The sequence below is a fragment of the Manis javanica genome, chromosome 18 (genome assembly GCF_040802235.1).
Source record: "Manis javanica isolate MJ-LG chromosome 18, MJ_LKY, whole genome shotgun sequence".
NCBI classification, from domain to species: Eukaryota; Metazoa; Chordata; class Mammalia; order Pholidota; family Manidae; genus Manis; species Manis javanica.
In genome coordinates, this window is record NC_133173.1 from 16030248 (window position 1) to 16042914 (window position 12667).

Here is a 12667-nt window from a genome sequence, read left to right on the forward strand (position 1 = left end):
AAGTTTGAGAACCACTCTCCTATGCAGACACAGTATCCTGGATGACCCCCATGTCCCCATTCCTGATGGTAATGCCGCCACACTTGAGGAAATCGTTACCCTGACTTCATTCTTAGGATCTCATCCTAAAATCATTCTCAGCTTTTGTTTGTAGTTGTACCATTTCTGTATCTATCCCTACACATCTGCATTAGTGTTACATGTTTTCAACTTCATGTAAATGGAATTACACAGTATGTATTCTTTTGTGTCTCTTAGTCTTCTTTTGTTCAACATATACTTTGAAATTCATCTACACTACTGTGGGTGCCTGAAATTCTTTCATATTCATTGCTTTATAAATATTTCAGTGTATGAATGTGCCCCTTTTTAAATGCAGTCCTCAGGGTGATGCATTTCAAGTATTTGCACTCTGGGGCTTCATGAACTTGCCATGAACCTTCCGGGTCTTGTCCCCTGGGAGGTGTGTGCCAGAGTTTCTCTAGGGGAATGTAACTATTATGGCAATGCTGGTTCATTGGATACACATGTCTTAAATTTTAAGAGGTAATCCCAAACTATTTTCCAAAGAAAGATCTCTTTGCTCCACATCCTCATCAAAAGTTGATTTGAACATATTTTAAAATTTGTGCTTCTGTGATAGATGTTTGGGTATCCTTTTTCGCTGTTAGGCGATGAAACTCAGCAACTTTTCGTGCTGTTTGTAATAGCTCCACATTGGGAGACGTCCAAATATTCATCAAGGATAGAAGCACAAATTAATTGTGATATATTGATGCAAAGGAATGCCATGCTATAATGATGTTATGAATATTTTTGTGCATGTTTCTCCAATGACCACATCTCTGTATTTTTCCATTGAGTAATTATCTAGGAAGAGAATTGCTCGTTCATAAGGTATTTGTATGTTCAGCTTTGGTCAGTACTGCCAAATTTTTTTTTAGGATAGATGTCCTAATACAGTCTTATCAGCCCTAATTTTGTATATTTTATTTTCCTGTAATTCCACATGCTCAGAAAAGTTACAAAAATAGTACAAGGAACTCCCATATATATTTTATCCACATTAGCCAGTTATAACTTTATACATTTTATCTCACCTGTATACTTCTTTCTCTCTCTGATCCTCCCTCACCCCTTTATATGATATAAAATAAAATATAATATAAATATAATGTGAATATAGGTACGTGTGTATGTAGGCATATGTTTATATATACAAATATATATTTACGTATCTTTTTATCTATCAGGTTTTCTGAACTGTTTCAAACTTAGAGATATCATACCAATTTACCATGAAAAACTTCAGTGTGTATTTCCTAAAAGGACACTATCTTACATAACTACAGTACAATTGTCAAAATCAGGAAATTTAACATTGGTACAATCCTATTATCTAATCCACAGTGTGTATTCAATTTCATAAATTCTCCCAATGACATCCTTTATAACTTTTTTTCCTGGTCTAGGGTTCAATCCAGAATCTTATGTTGTTATTAATTGTCATATTTTTTAGTCTCTTTTAATCTGGAACAGTGCCTAAGCCCTTATCTATTTTTCTTGATCCTGGTATTTTTCAAGAGTATGGACCAGTTAATTTGTAGGATGTCCCCTAATTTGGGTTTGCTGAGGTTTCTTGATTATTAATCAGGTTATGAATTTTTGACAATACCACAGAATTCGTCTTACATCCTTCTGAGCCCTTTATATCAAAAGCATATGATATTGATTTGTACCATTACTGGTGATGTTACCTTTATCACTTGGTTAGGTGGTGTAGCTAGGTTTCCCTCCTGTAAAATTACTGTGTTCCCTTTGTAGTTAATAAGATTTTTCTCATCAAAATTCATCTACTTTTACCATCCATTGATGAATTTTTGACTCATCACTTGGTCTATATTGGCACTTTTCTGTATGGAAGAGCTTTACTTTCTCCATTTATTTATTCATCCATTTATATGGATTTGTTGATCTTACTTTATCCAGTGGCTTTTATCCTGTTACTACCATTATTTGTTGATGTTCAGATTGTCCCAGGTTTGGCTGATAGGGAATCCCTTCAATCTAGTTCTATGTTTTGATTTGTGCCTATCATTATTTTAATGCTTTCTTCCTTTCCTATACAAGGTATTCCAAGATCATATTGTATATTCTTGGCTCCAGCCCTGAAATCAGCCTTTTCTTAGGAAGCTCTATTTCCATTTATTAGAGACTGTTATTTAGAATTTTAAGATTTGGGTTGTCAGAATTAAGAAATGTGTGTATACACACACACACACATACACACTATTAATCCATCTATCAAAAAATAGTTTATACTGATACTTCAACTGTGGTCTGCACTACTCTTTCCATATTTGCAATTCCTTTGAACAGTAGTGAGACACCTTGTTTTTAATAACCTCAATATATTTACTCACTTGCTTAAATCTAGAATATACAGAAAGTGGTATCAGAATTGCTATTAAATACCAAAGGAAAAAAATTAACTATAATTCAGTATTTGTGTGGGAGTATTTTTTAGGTAAATTTATGTAAGTGAAATGTACCTTATAATTGCATAATTCAATAAATTCTGGCAAATGACAGCACTATCAAGATATAGAAACTTACCTTCACTGAAGAAAGTTTCACTGTGAACTGCCCCAGCCACACCATCCAGAAGGAACTATTTTTCTAAATGTTTTTGGTGTAGATTCATTTTGCCAAGTCTAAAACTTCATATAAAAGGAACTATGCCATTTGATTTTTCTTGTTTACAGCTTGTGTGAGATTGATCCATTTGGCCTCATGTATTCATAGTTCATTCCTCTTTATTGTTGAGTAGTAAGTATTCCATTGTAAAAATATACCAAAATTGGTTACTCTTTCTCTTTTTAATGGACATTTGGTTGTTTTTGGCTGTGTCATATTGTGAATAAAGCTGCTTTGGTTATTCTTGTACAACACTTTGTGTAGACACATGTTTTCTTTTCTCTTGGATAAGTAGAACTACTGGATCATGGAGTTAGGGTGTGTGTGTTTTACTGAAAATTAGCACATATTTTGCCATATTAATTGCCTATCTTTATACTCCCTCCAGCGTTATAAGAGAATTTCTGGACACTTCATATTCTTGTCAACATTTGCTGTTGTCACACTTTTAAATTTTAGCCATTCTAGTGGCTGTCAAGTGGTATCTTGTTGTGATTTTAATTTCCATTTTCCTGATAACTAATGATATTGAGCACTATTTTCAGGAACCTGCTGTCTCTTACATATAACATATCTTCCTTTTAAGTTCCTGTTTCAACCTTCTGCCCATTTTTTTTTTGAACCTGGCTTGTCTTTTTGTTATTATCATACAGGTTTGTAAAAATTCTGCAAATAAATCATTCATCAGGCAGGTGTCTTGTGAATATTTTTCCTAGTTTATGATTTGTCTGCTTATTTTCTAAATAGTTATTTTGGATAAGTTTCAGTTTTTGAATTTTGATAAAGTATAAAATACTTATTTTTGTCTATTATGATCATTGCTTTCTGTGCCCTAAGAAATCTTTATCTCTCCCTGGGTTGCACAGATGTAATTTCGTGCTTCCTTCTGAAAGCTTTATAATTTTAGCTTTAATGTTTAGTTTTACAGTTCATCTTGAATTAATTTTTGTGTATGGTGTTAGGCAGGGTTCAGGTTTTTCCCTTCATGAAAATGCAGCTCTTCCCAGAACCATCTGCTGATGTCTTTCGTCTCACCTTTGGATTGCTTTGGCGTGTTTGTGGACCTGTTTCTGGAGTCTCTATTTGGTCCCAGTAAACCACATATTTATTTTCATGCCCATATCATACTGTCTTTCTTTCTGTAGCTTTATAAGACTTCTGTCTTTTTTCTTTATGAAAGTAATTTTAGACATTCTAGTCCAATTGCATTTTCATTTAATTTTAAAACTATTTTGCCAGATTCTACAGAAAGGACTGCTAGAATTTCTTAATAGAATTGCATTGACTCTATAGATCCATTTGGGGAAGACTGACTACCAGTTGCCTTTTTGAATCCACAAACATGGTATAGTCCTCCATTCACTTAGGTCTTCTTTAATTTCTCTCAGCAAAGTTTTATGTTTCAGTGTAGAAAGTGTTGACATGTTTTGTTAAATTTGTTCCTAAGTATTTCATGTTTTTCAAAGCCATTGTAAATGGATTTCTTTTAATTTCCCTTTCCAACTGTTTGCTGCTGATATGCATAAATACAAATTACTTTTTATATAGCAACCTGGTAATTTGCTGCCTTGCTAAAAGCATTATTAATTGTAGGGCTCTCAGAATTTTCTGTGCTGTCAACCGTGCTATCTGCAAATACAGAAATTTTTCCTTTTCCCCTTATTGTATTGGCTAGGGTCACCTATACACGTATTAAGGCTGGATATGCTTATTTTGTTCCTAAGCTTAGGGAAAACAATTCAGTATTTCATCATAAAGTGTGCTATTAGGTGTAGGGTTTTTTTTTTTTAAGTGAATGTAATTGTATTCAGTGAGGAAATTCTTGTTTATTCAAGATTTTTTTTTCTTAAAAAGTACATGAATACCTGTTCAATTTAGTCCAATGTTTTTTTTTCTCTTTTTCCTGCTAATATGGTAAGTCATATTGATTGGTTCTTGAATAATAACACGCCCCTGCATTCTTGGGATACATTATACTTGGTTATGATTCTTTTTTATGTATACACATATTGCAAGATCCAACTAGTATTTTGGTATGAACGATTATGTCTTTGTTCATGATGGTTATTGATCTTTACTTTCTTTTAATATTCTCTAATGTTGGCTGCCCTTTGTACAAGTTTAAAAGTGTTTCCTTCTCTTCTATTTTTAGTGTATGTAAGGTTGGCATTATTTCTCCCTTAAATATTCAGTAGAATTCATAAGTGAAGTCATCCATGTCTATTTTTTTATTAATAAATGAAGCCTGTTTTATTACCTCAAGTGTTGATAAAAAATTTCACAACAGCTGTTGCATTTAAAAAAGTGAACCTACATCCTGTTTCTAGCTCAGTAAACAGATGAACCTGATGTCTCTGAATGACATAATTGAGCATTGCACAGTACATTTTATGAGGACCCATAAATGAAAGAACTATTAGTTTAAAGTTAGTGATTATGAAACAAATATGTATTCATAGTTACAGCTTCTTTTTCCTTCCTCTACCATCAGGTACTCCATCCATTTTACGTTTCTGAGTTGAAGGCTTTGATCCTCTTTTCTTTTTCTCTGCCTTCTCTTTTTCTTCTGGTTCCATGTTTTCTCTTTCAAGCAAGGTAATTAAGGCATTACACCTCCTCTGGAGCCCCATTGCTGTTCTGACCTTAAGAAACCAGTCAAAGCTGAACTGTGGAGAGTTGCCAATACACTCTCGTGATTCATCATAAACATTCGCTTTGTCAAGTCCAAGTTTGTGCAGCATACAGATCAGAAAACGATCCTCTTCCTCAGTATAGGTTTTTCCTTTGTTCGTACCATATGGTGTTCTCATCTGATGGAAAGGTGCTTTGTACTGTCCAGTCTTTGTGTCAAGTGCTTTTCTGATACTAATTCTTTGAATTCTTGCCTCCCCCCTTTCAATCTGAGTCATAATCTTCTCTATGCCTTGGAGTTCATTGCATCTTTCCTAGAACACAGCTGAGTATTCAACAACTTCTGGAGTTTTTCTTTCTGTTCTCTTGCTATATTTTCAATATCATCATGGACCCCACTTCTCATTAGCTTTGAGAAACTGGTTAAAATCTCTCTTACTCCAGTTGGTAAATCCCTGTGTTAGAAGCTTCTCTTTTTCCTCTCATTCTTCATCATTAAGGGGTTCAGCTTCATCAATTTTAAGCTGGTCTTCCTTTTGTGCTTGTGCTGCATTTGGTAGGTCAGGATTTCCAGGTACTTTGTACTCAATAGTTTTTCTGTAATGCAGAATTTCCTTTTCCAGTAATTCAAATACACGTGGAGGGAAAAAACTGGAAATCCTGAACATTGTTGCGGAGGTCGAGGAGCCTTTAGTGCTTTAGGTTCACTGACACGAATGGCTTCCCCAAAATAGGCATCAACAGCATAGTTGGCTTTTCTTTCTCTTTTATGTGGTTCAGTCCACTCTGTGAAAGCGATCATTTGTTTTTTTCTATAATCTTCTCTTTCAAAGTTATAAACACTCGATTCTGTACCCACTGTAAAGTCTCTGAGTGAGCTTTCACCCACCTTGGAGAGTTTTTCATTCATCTCTGCAGTCTTCCCTGCACCTCTTTCCAAAATACCATCAGTGTCTCCATCAGTGACCTCACTTCCCTTTGAAGCAAATACACGTGCTGACCCATTTTTAATCATTTGAAGCATTTCATCTTTGCCAGTTTTGTTCAGATTCTGATCCACAAGCCTTCTTTGTTGAATGACTATTGAATCCAGTCTGAGTTTCATCTCAGCACATTCCACTGTTCTTTCTTCTACAGTGTTATCAGTTATAAAGCACAACACTCTGACTGTCTTGGTTTGTCCAGTTCTGCGTGCTCGGTCCATATCCTGGAGATGTACTTGGGGATTCCAGTCCGAATCATACAAAATTACTATCAGCAGTAGCAAGATTGATGCCAAGACCACCAGCACGAGTGCTTGACATGAACACAAACTTTGTGCCGTTTGGTTCATTGATGCATCGATGGACTCTTGTCTCTCATCATGAGGTGTCTGCCCATCCAATCTGCGTACTCATGATTTCTCCACATACAGTAATCTTCCAGAATATCCAACACCCTTGTCATTTGACTGAAGATTAGTACTCGTGAACCTTGTTCTTTTAATTTAGGGAACAGCTTGTCTAATACCACCATTTTCCACTGTTGGTAACTAGATGCATATCTGTGGTATAAGGTGGACCAGGTTCAGCTCCATCAAAGAGATACGAGTGATTACAGCATTTCCTCAACTGCATCAGGATGCTCAGCAGCCTCATTTTGTCCATCTTCCCTGCAGAGTTTAGTAAATCTATGTTCTTCATTAATATCCGAGTATACCATTCCCTCTGCATTTTGCTGAGACCCACATAGATTTTTACTTCCTTCTTTGGGGGCAAACCCTTTTCAACATCAGCTTTAAGTCTTCGAAGGAGGAATGGGTGCAAAACCATATGAAGCCTCTCAACTAGCTTTTGATCCCCAAGGCAATTATTTGTATCAAACCAGGAATCAAAGTCATTGGCTGAATTAAAGACATCTGGCAACAAAAAATTGACCAGAGCTCATGCAAGTTGTTTTGAAGAGGTGTTCCAGTTAATAATAATCCATTTGTAGTCTTGAATTCCCTCACTATTTCTGATAACTTAGATTTTTCATTTTTGATCCTGTGAGCTTCATCTATAACTAAGTACCTCCAATTAAATTTTTTGAAAACACACTTCTCTTTTATAAGCATTTCATAAGATGTTACACATACATCCCATTCTTATTGGTAATAAAGCATCCCTGACAAAAGCAACTTTTTTATCTCCTATCAAACAAACAGACCTAAGTGTTGGTACCCATCTCTTGAATTCACTCATCCAGTTGTGTAATGTAGATTTAGGAACCAAAACCATATGAGGACCAGCAATGTTTCTACAGTGTTTCATGTACCTAAGAAGAGAAACTGTTTAACGAGTCTTTCACAGACCCATTTCATCTGCAAGGATACCATTGATGCCATTTTCATGCAAAGAAATGAGCCAATTTAATCCTTGAACCTGATAATCTCTCAGTTTACCTCATTTTACATACGACGCACACAGAGTCTTCAAATTGAGTGCAAATGTTGGTTGCTTGGGAGCTTTCTGTTCATCCTGCTCTTTCTCTGTTTGTTCTACGGTGTTGGCAGTCGCCTAGTCGCCTACTGATAGTAAGTTCTGTTTCTCATCCTTTTATATTCGTGGGCACCCTGGTTTCATTTTCAAAGGTGAGGTTGGAGTCTTCTGAGTAGCAGGCTGAATAAAATGGGCAAACAGCTCTATTTGCTTTAATTAGTACTCAAACCTATTTGCTCGGACAGGTTGTGTTTTTTCTTCATAAGTAGGATCTGGCCCTTGGATGTCTTTTTGCCTTCCAGGACATGCCTCCACCTCAGGGTACGCGGGGCCCCCGCCGGCTGCAGAGGGGCTGCCTTTGCTGCCGCCGCTCACGCCGCTGGTGGCCAAGGCCGCGAGATGGCTGTTTTTTTATAGGTTAAGGTTTCCACAATGACTGTAACTTCCTTAATGAAGAGGGAGTCAGAATAAAATACGCTGTTCAGATTTTCTATTTCATCCTATGTCACATTTAGTTGTGTTTTTAAAGAAGTTTGTCCATTTCATCTAAATTGTCTAATTTATTATACTAATTATATACCATATTCCTTTATTATCCTTTTTATGTCTGTAGAACCTGAGCTTCTAGCCCCCTTTCACTTTTCCTCTTTCTCTCCCGTCAATCTTGCTAGTTGTTATATAACTTTTAATATCTTAGTAACTTTTCCAAAGAACCAAATTTTAGTTTCTTCAATTCTCTCATTTTTTCCTTCATTTTCTTTTTCACTGATTTCAGCTCTTTGTATTTTCCTTCCTTCTACTTACTTTGGTTCTGATTTGCTTATCTTTTTACAAAGATACTTAAGGTAGAAACCTAGATCACTGATTTAAGCATTTGTTCTTTTCTTGTATGTTTAATACTATAAATTTTACTCAAAGCACAGTTTAACTGCATGACCAACATTTTGATGTTTTTACTATCTTCAAGTATTTTCTAAGTTCCCTGTGATTTCTCCTTTGTTCCAACTTGATATGTTATCTGTTCATCTTCTGATCTGAAATATTTTCTAACTTTCCATGTGATTTCCTCTTTGATGGGAGTTACTCACATGTGTACTCTTTAGTTGCCAAATATTTCAGATGTTTTTCAGACTTTATTGGTGATGATTGCCCATTTAGCTCCATTGTCATAGAACATACTCTGTAGTATTTCAGCATTTTGAATTTCATTGAGATACGTTTTGTGACTGAGCACATGGCCTGTTAGCCAAGAAATGAATGTTCTTTTGCACTTGAAAATAATGTATACTCTGCAGTTTTTGAGGTAGAGTGTTCCATAAATAGTAATTGGGTCATTTTTGCTGATGGCGGCATTCAGATCTTCTGTATACTTACTAATTTTTTTTGACCTAGTTGTTTAGCAATTGTTTGTGAATGAGATAATAAAACCATCCATTATGGTTGTAAACTTGCCTGTATCTCCATTTCTTATATTTTACTTTATGTATCTTGAAGTAGTATATTTGCACATATGTATTATTATATAGGTTCATGTCTTCCTGGTGAATTGATGTTTGCATCATAATGAAATGTTTATCTCTAATCATACATTTTTTTCCCTTGAACCGTATCTTGTCGGATATTAATAGTCATTTCACCTTTCTTGTGTTTACAATTTATATGGTATATATTCTTCCATCTTTTTATTTTCAAGCTACCTTTGTCTTTACATTTAAAATGAATCTCTCTTTATAGTTGGACACTCTGACTTCTAATTGAAATGAATGCTCTATGGGTAACTTGAGTCTAGTCCATTAACACTTAATTATTTACATGTTTGAATTCAGTTCTATTTTACTGTGGTAGGAAAAGCTTTTGACATTTTACAAATATGAACATTTGTGCTATTTTTTCTTTTTAAGGAAACTTACGTCAGGATTAAAGAAATTTCGTTCTATTTCTAATTGTTAAGTTCTATAAAATCTTAAATGTAGTTTCTAAAAATGTTTTTCTGCTTACATGCATTGAAATATGATTATTTTATTTATATCTCTCCTAATCCTGTGGATGTGGTCAGTTTTATAATGCTAAACCATCTGTTCATTCCTGTGATTAACCTTTTTGTCATGATGTATTTATAGTAAATGTATATCATTGATCTTTGTGACTGAAATTGCCATGTTATGTTTTTTTTAAATTTCCTTCTTACTACCAGTGTCACCTTTTCATACCAAGATTAGGTGCCTATTTCACAACAGAAGTTGAGGATTATACCCTCTTATTTTGCACCCTGGCTAGATTTTATAACAGTGAATTGTTTCTTCATTTGTTGAAGAAACAACGTGGACGTCGACATCCTTTTCTAGATAAAGAAGTCTTTGTCTATTGATTTAATTTGTTTAACAGTTATAGGATAATTTAGGCTTTTGATCATTTAAAGTCAATTTTGATAAGTTTTCTTTTTGGAAATTTGTCCATTTTGTCCTTTTTTGCCAATTTGTTTGCACAGTATTCTTATTAGAGGCTTATCAATAGTATACCTGTTTTCATAAAACTAATGGTTGATTTTGTTGATCTTATCTACCATCTGTTTTTCATTTTATTCATTTCTGATCTTATTGTCTTCTAATTTCTTGTGTTTATTTTGCTAATTTTTTCTAAATTATTGAAATGGCTGGCTCATGAGTTTTTGGTTGTCTTATTTTCTTATATATATACATTTAAAGCAGTAACACTCCCTCTATTGCTTTTACTGTATCCCACAAATTTTTATATGAAATATTTTATTATCATTTAGTTCAAAATATTTTATTATTGCAGTTATGATTTCTTCTTTCATTAGTTTATTTATTGCATTTTATCTTTCATAGTGGCTTTTTCACTGACTTTATTTTACTTAACATGTAACTATGGAAAATATTCAAAGTCTGTAAACATAGAAAGAATAGTATAATGAATCGTCACATACCCACCACTCAGCTTCTATAATTATCTAGTTGTGGCCAATCTTGTTTTTTCTATATCTTTGCCTGCTGACACACCATCCTACTGTATTATTTTAAAGCAAGTCCTATGGATTATTTAGAAGTATGTGTTAAATTTCTAACTAAATGAGGATTTGTTAGTTATCTAACTTGTATTATGGTCAGAGAATGGTGTGTGATTTAATCCTTTGAAATTTTTGGTGATATGCATTATGTCCTCAAATATGGTAAATATTTTGTAAATGTTCAATGTGTACTGAAACACTGTATTCTGCAGCTCTTGGGAATATAATTTTATATGTCCTTTAGGCAAAGTTTATCAATAGTATGTTCAAATCTTTTATGTCTCTACTCTTATTATATCTGATTTTATCATTATGACATAATTCTCTTCATCACCAGTAAATGCTTTTTACCTCAAAGTCCATTCTTTGGACTGATATTAACATAGCTACACCAGTTTTCTGTTGAGTGTAATTTGCATAGTGTATTTCTTATTTACCTTCTTAATTTTATATTTTCTCTGTCTTTACATTTTAGATGTCTTGTATAAACGTATTGTTGCATTTTTATACTCAGTCTACCAATTTATTGCTTTTAACTGGAGCATCTGGTGTCTTTACATTGAATTTAATTAGCAACACATTTAGCATTAAATCTACCCATCTTTCTTGTGCTTTTGACTTGTTTCACATCTGCTCCCCCCACCCTTGTTTGTTGCCTTCTTTTGGGTTCCTTTTAACATTGATTTTTCAAAATGTATCCAGAATTCAGCCACTTCTTCCCGCCCCCACTGCTGCCTTCCTGGCCCGGACGTTCTCCCGCTTCCTCCGGCTATGGCGGTGGCCTCCTGACTCATCTCCCTGCTTCTCTCCTCCTTCCCACTTCCCACCCTCCCCCGACCATCTGCTCTCTACGCGCAGCCAAAACGAGCCTCTTAGCATATAAGCTCCATCATGTTACTCAGCTGCAAAGCCTGCCTGGGCCCCTCATTTCACACAAAGTGAAGGCTGTGAGTGCTGTGGTGCTTAGAGGGATCCTCAAGGCCGTGGCCTCAGGGAGACCCTTGAAACCGTGGTGTATGTGGGGACCCTCAAAGCCATGATGCGTAGGGTACCTGGAGGCCGAGGTCTTGGTGGGAGCCTTGAGGTCCTGGCCTGTAGGGAGACCCCAGAGGCCTGCTGACCTGACTCCCCTGATATTGTATGGGCCTCAGCTCTTACCTAGCCCTTGCTTTGTGTGGTCCAGACACACCTGCCCATCTGAAGTCCTCAAACATACCCGTGGCCCTCCCACCCTTGACCCTGTTCTGTGGTGGTTAGTCACCTTGTGCCATCCTGTGCAGTGCACTGATTATGGTGCCATGTGTGCACTTCTCTGCCTCTGTTAGGAAACCCCATGGGAGTTTCTGCCTGTTTGTCCACAGCGTATCTCAAGGCCCTCAAATAGGTCCTGGCCCGTGGTGGGCGCTCAGAAGATAGTGGTGAACAAACGTGGCACTTGAATTTATTTTTATTCCCTTGTAATTGTTTGAAAGTTTTATGCTGTTTTTTATTTTCATGTCACCATAGAAATGACAGTATGCATTAGACAGTAATTAAAGACTAAAATTAGCCAGTGCTGTTACCTTCCTCCCGGATTTTACAGTGACCTGTGACTACTTTTTAGATGCTCCATTTACTTTAAGTTTTGTTTTTTTATGTGTTTTTCATTTCTTTGGAGTTTTTTTGGTTTTGGTTTTTGTTCTTGTTTGGTTTGTTTGTTTTAAGGAAGGGCATAGGCAAGGGTAAAAATCCAGTTGTTTTTGGGAACTGAATCCAATATTTAAGTATCAAACAACAGCCAATGTCTGAAAGACAGCAGAGCTCGAATTGTCTCCTTTATACAAGTGAATCAGCACATAGGTGTTCATCAGGT

At 35.5% G+C, this 12667-nt stretch overlaps 1 protein-coding gene and 1 pseudogene across 8 annotated transcripts in view; one reads left to right on the plus strand and one right to left on the minus strand.

Annotated features, from left to right (window-relative positions):
* Positions 1-12667, plus strand: part of OTUD7A (OTU deubiquitinase 7A) — a 374155-nt gene that overhangs the window by 113864 nt on the left and 247624 nt on the right. The gene's annotated exons all lie outside the window — the stretch shown is intronic.
* LOC108410353 (SWI/SNF-related matrix-associated actin-dependent regulator of chromatin subfamily A member 5 pseudogene) lies at positions 4953-8280 on the minus strand (annotated as a pseudogene).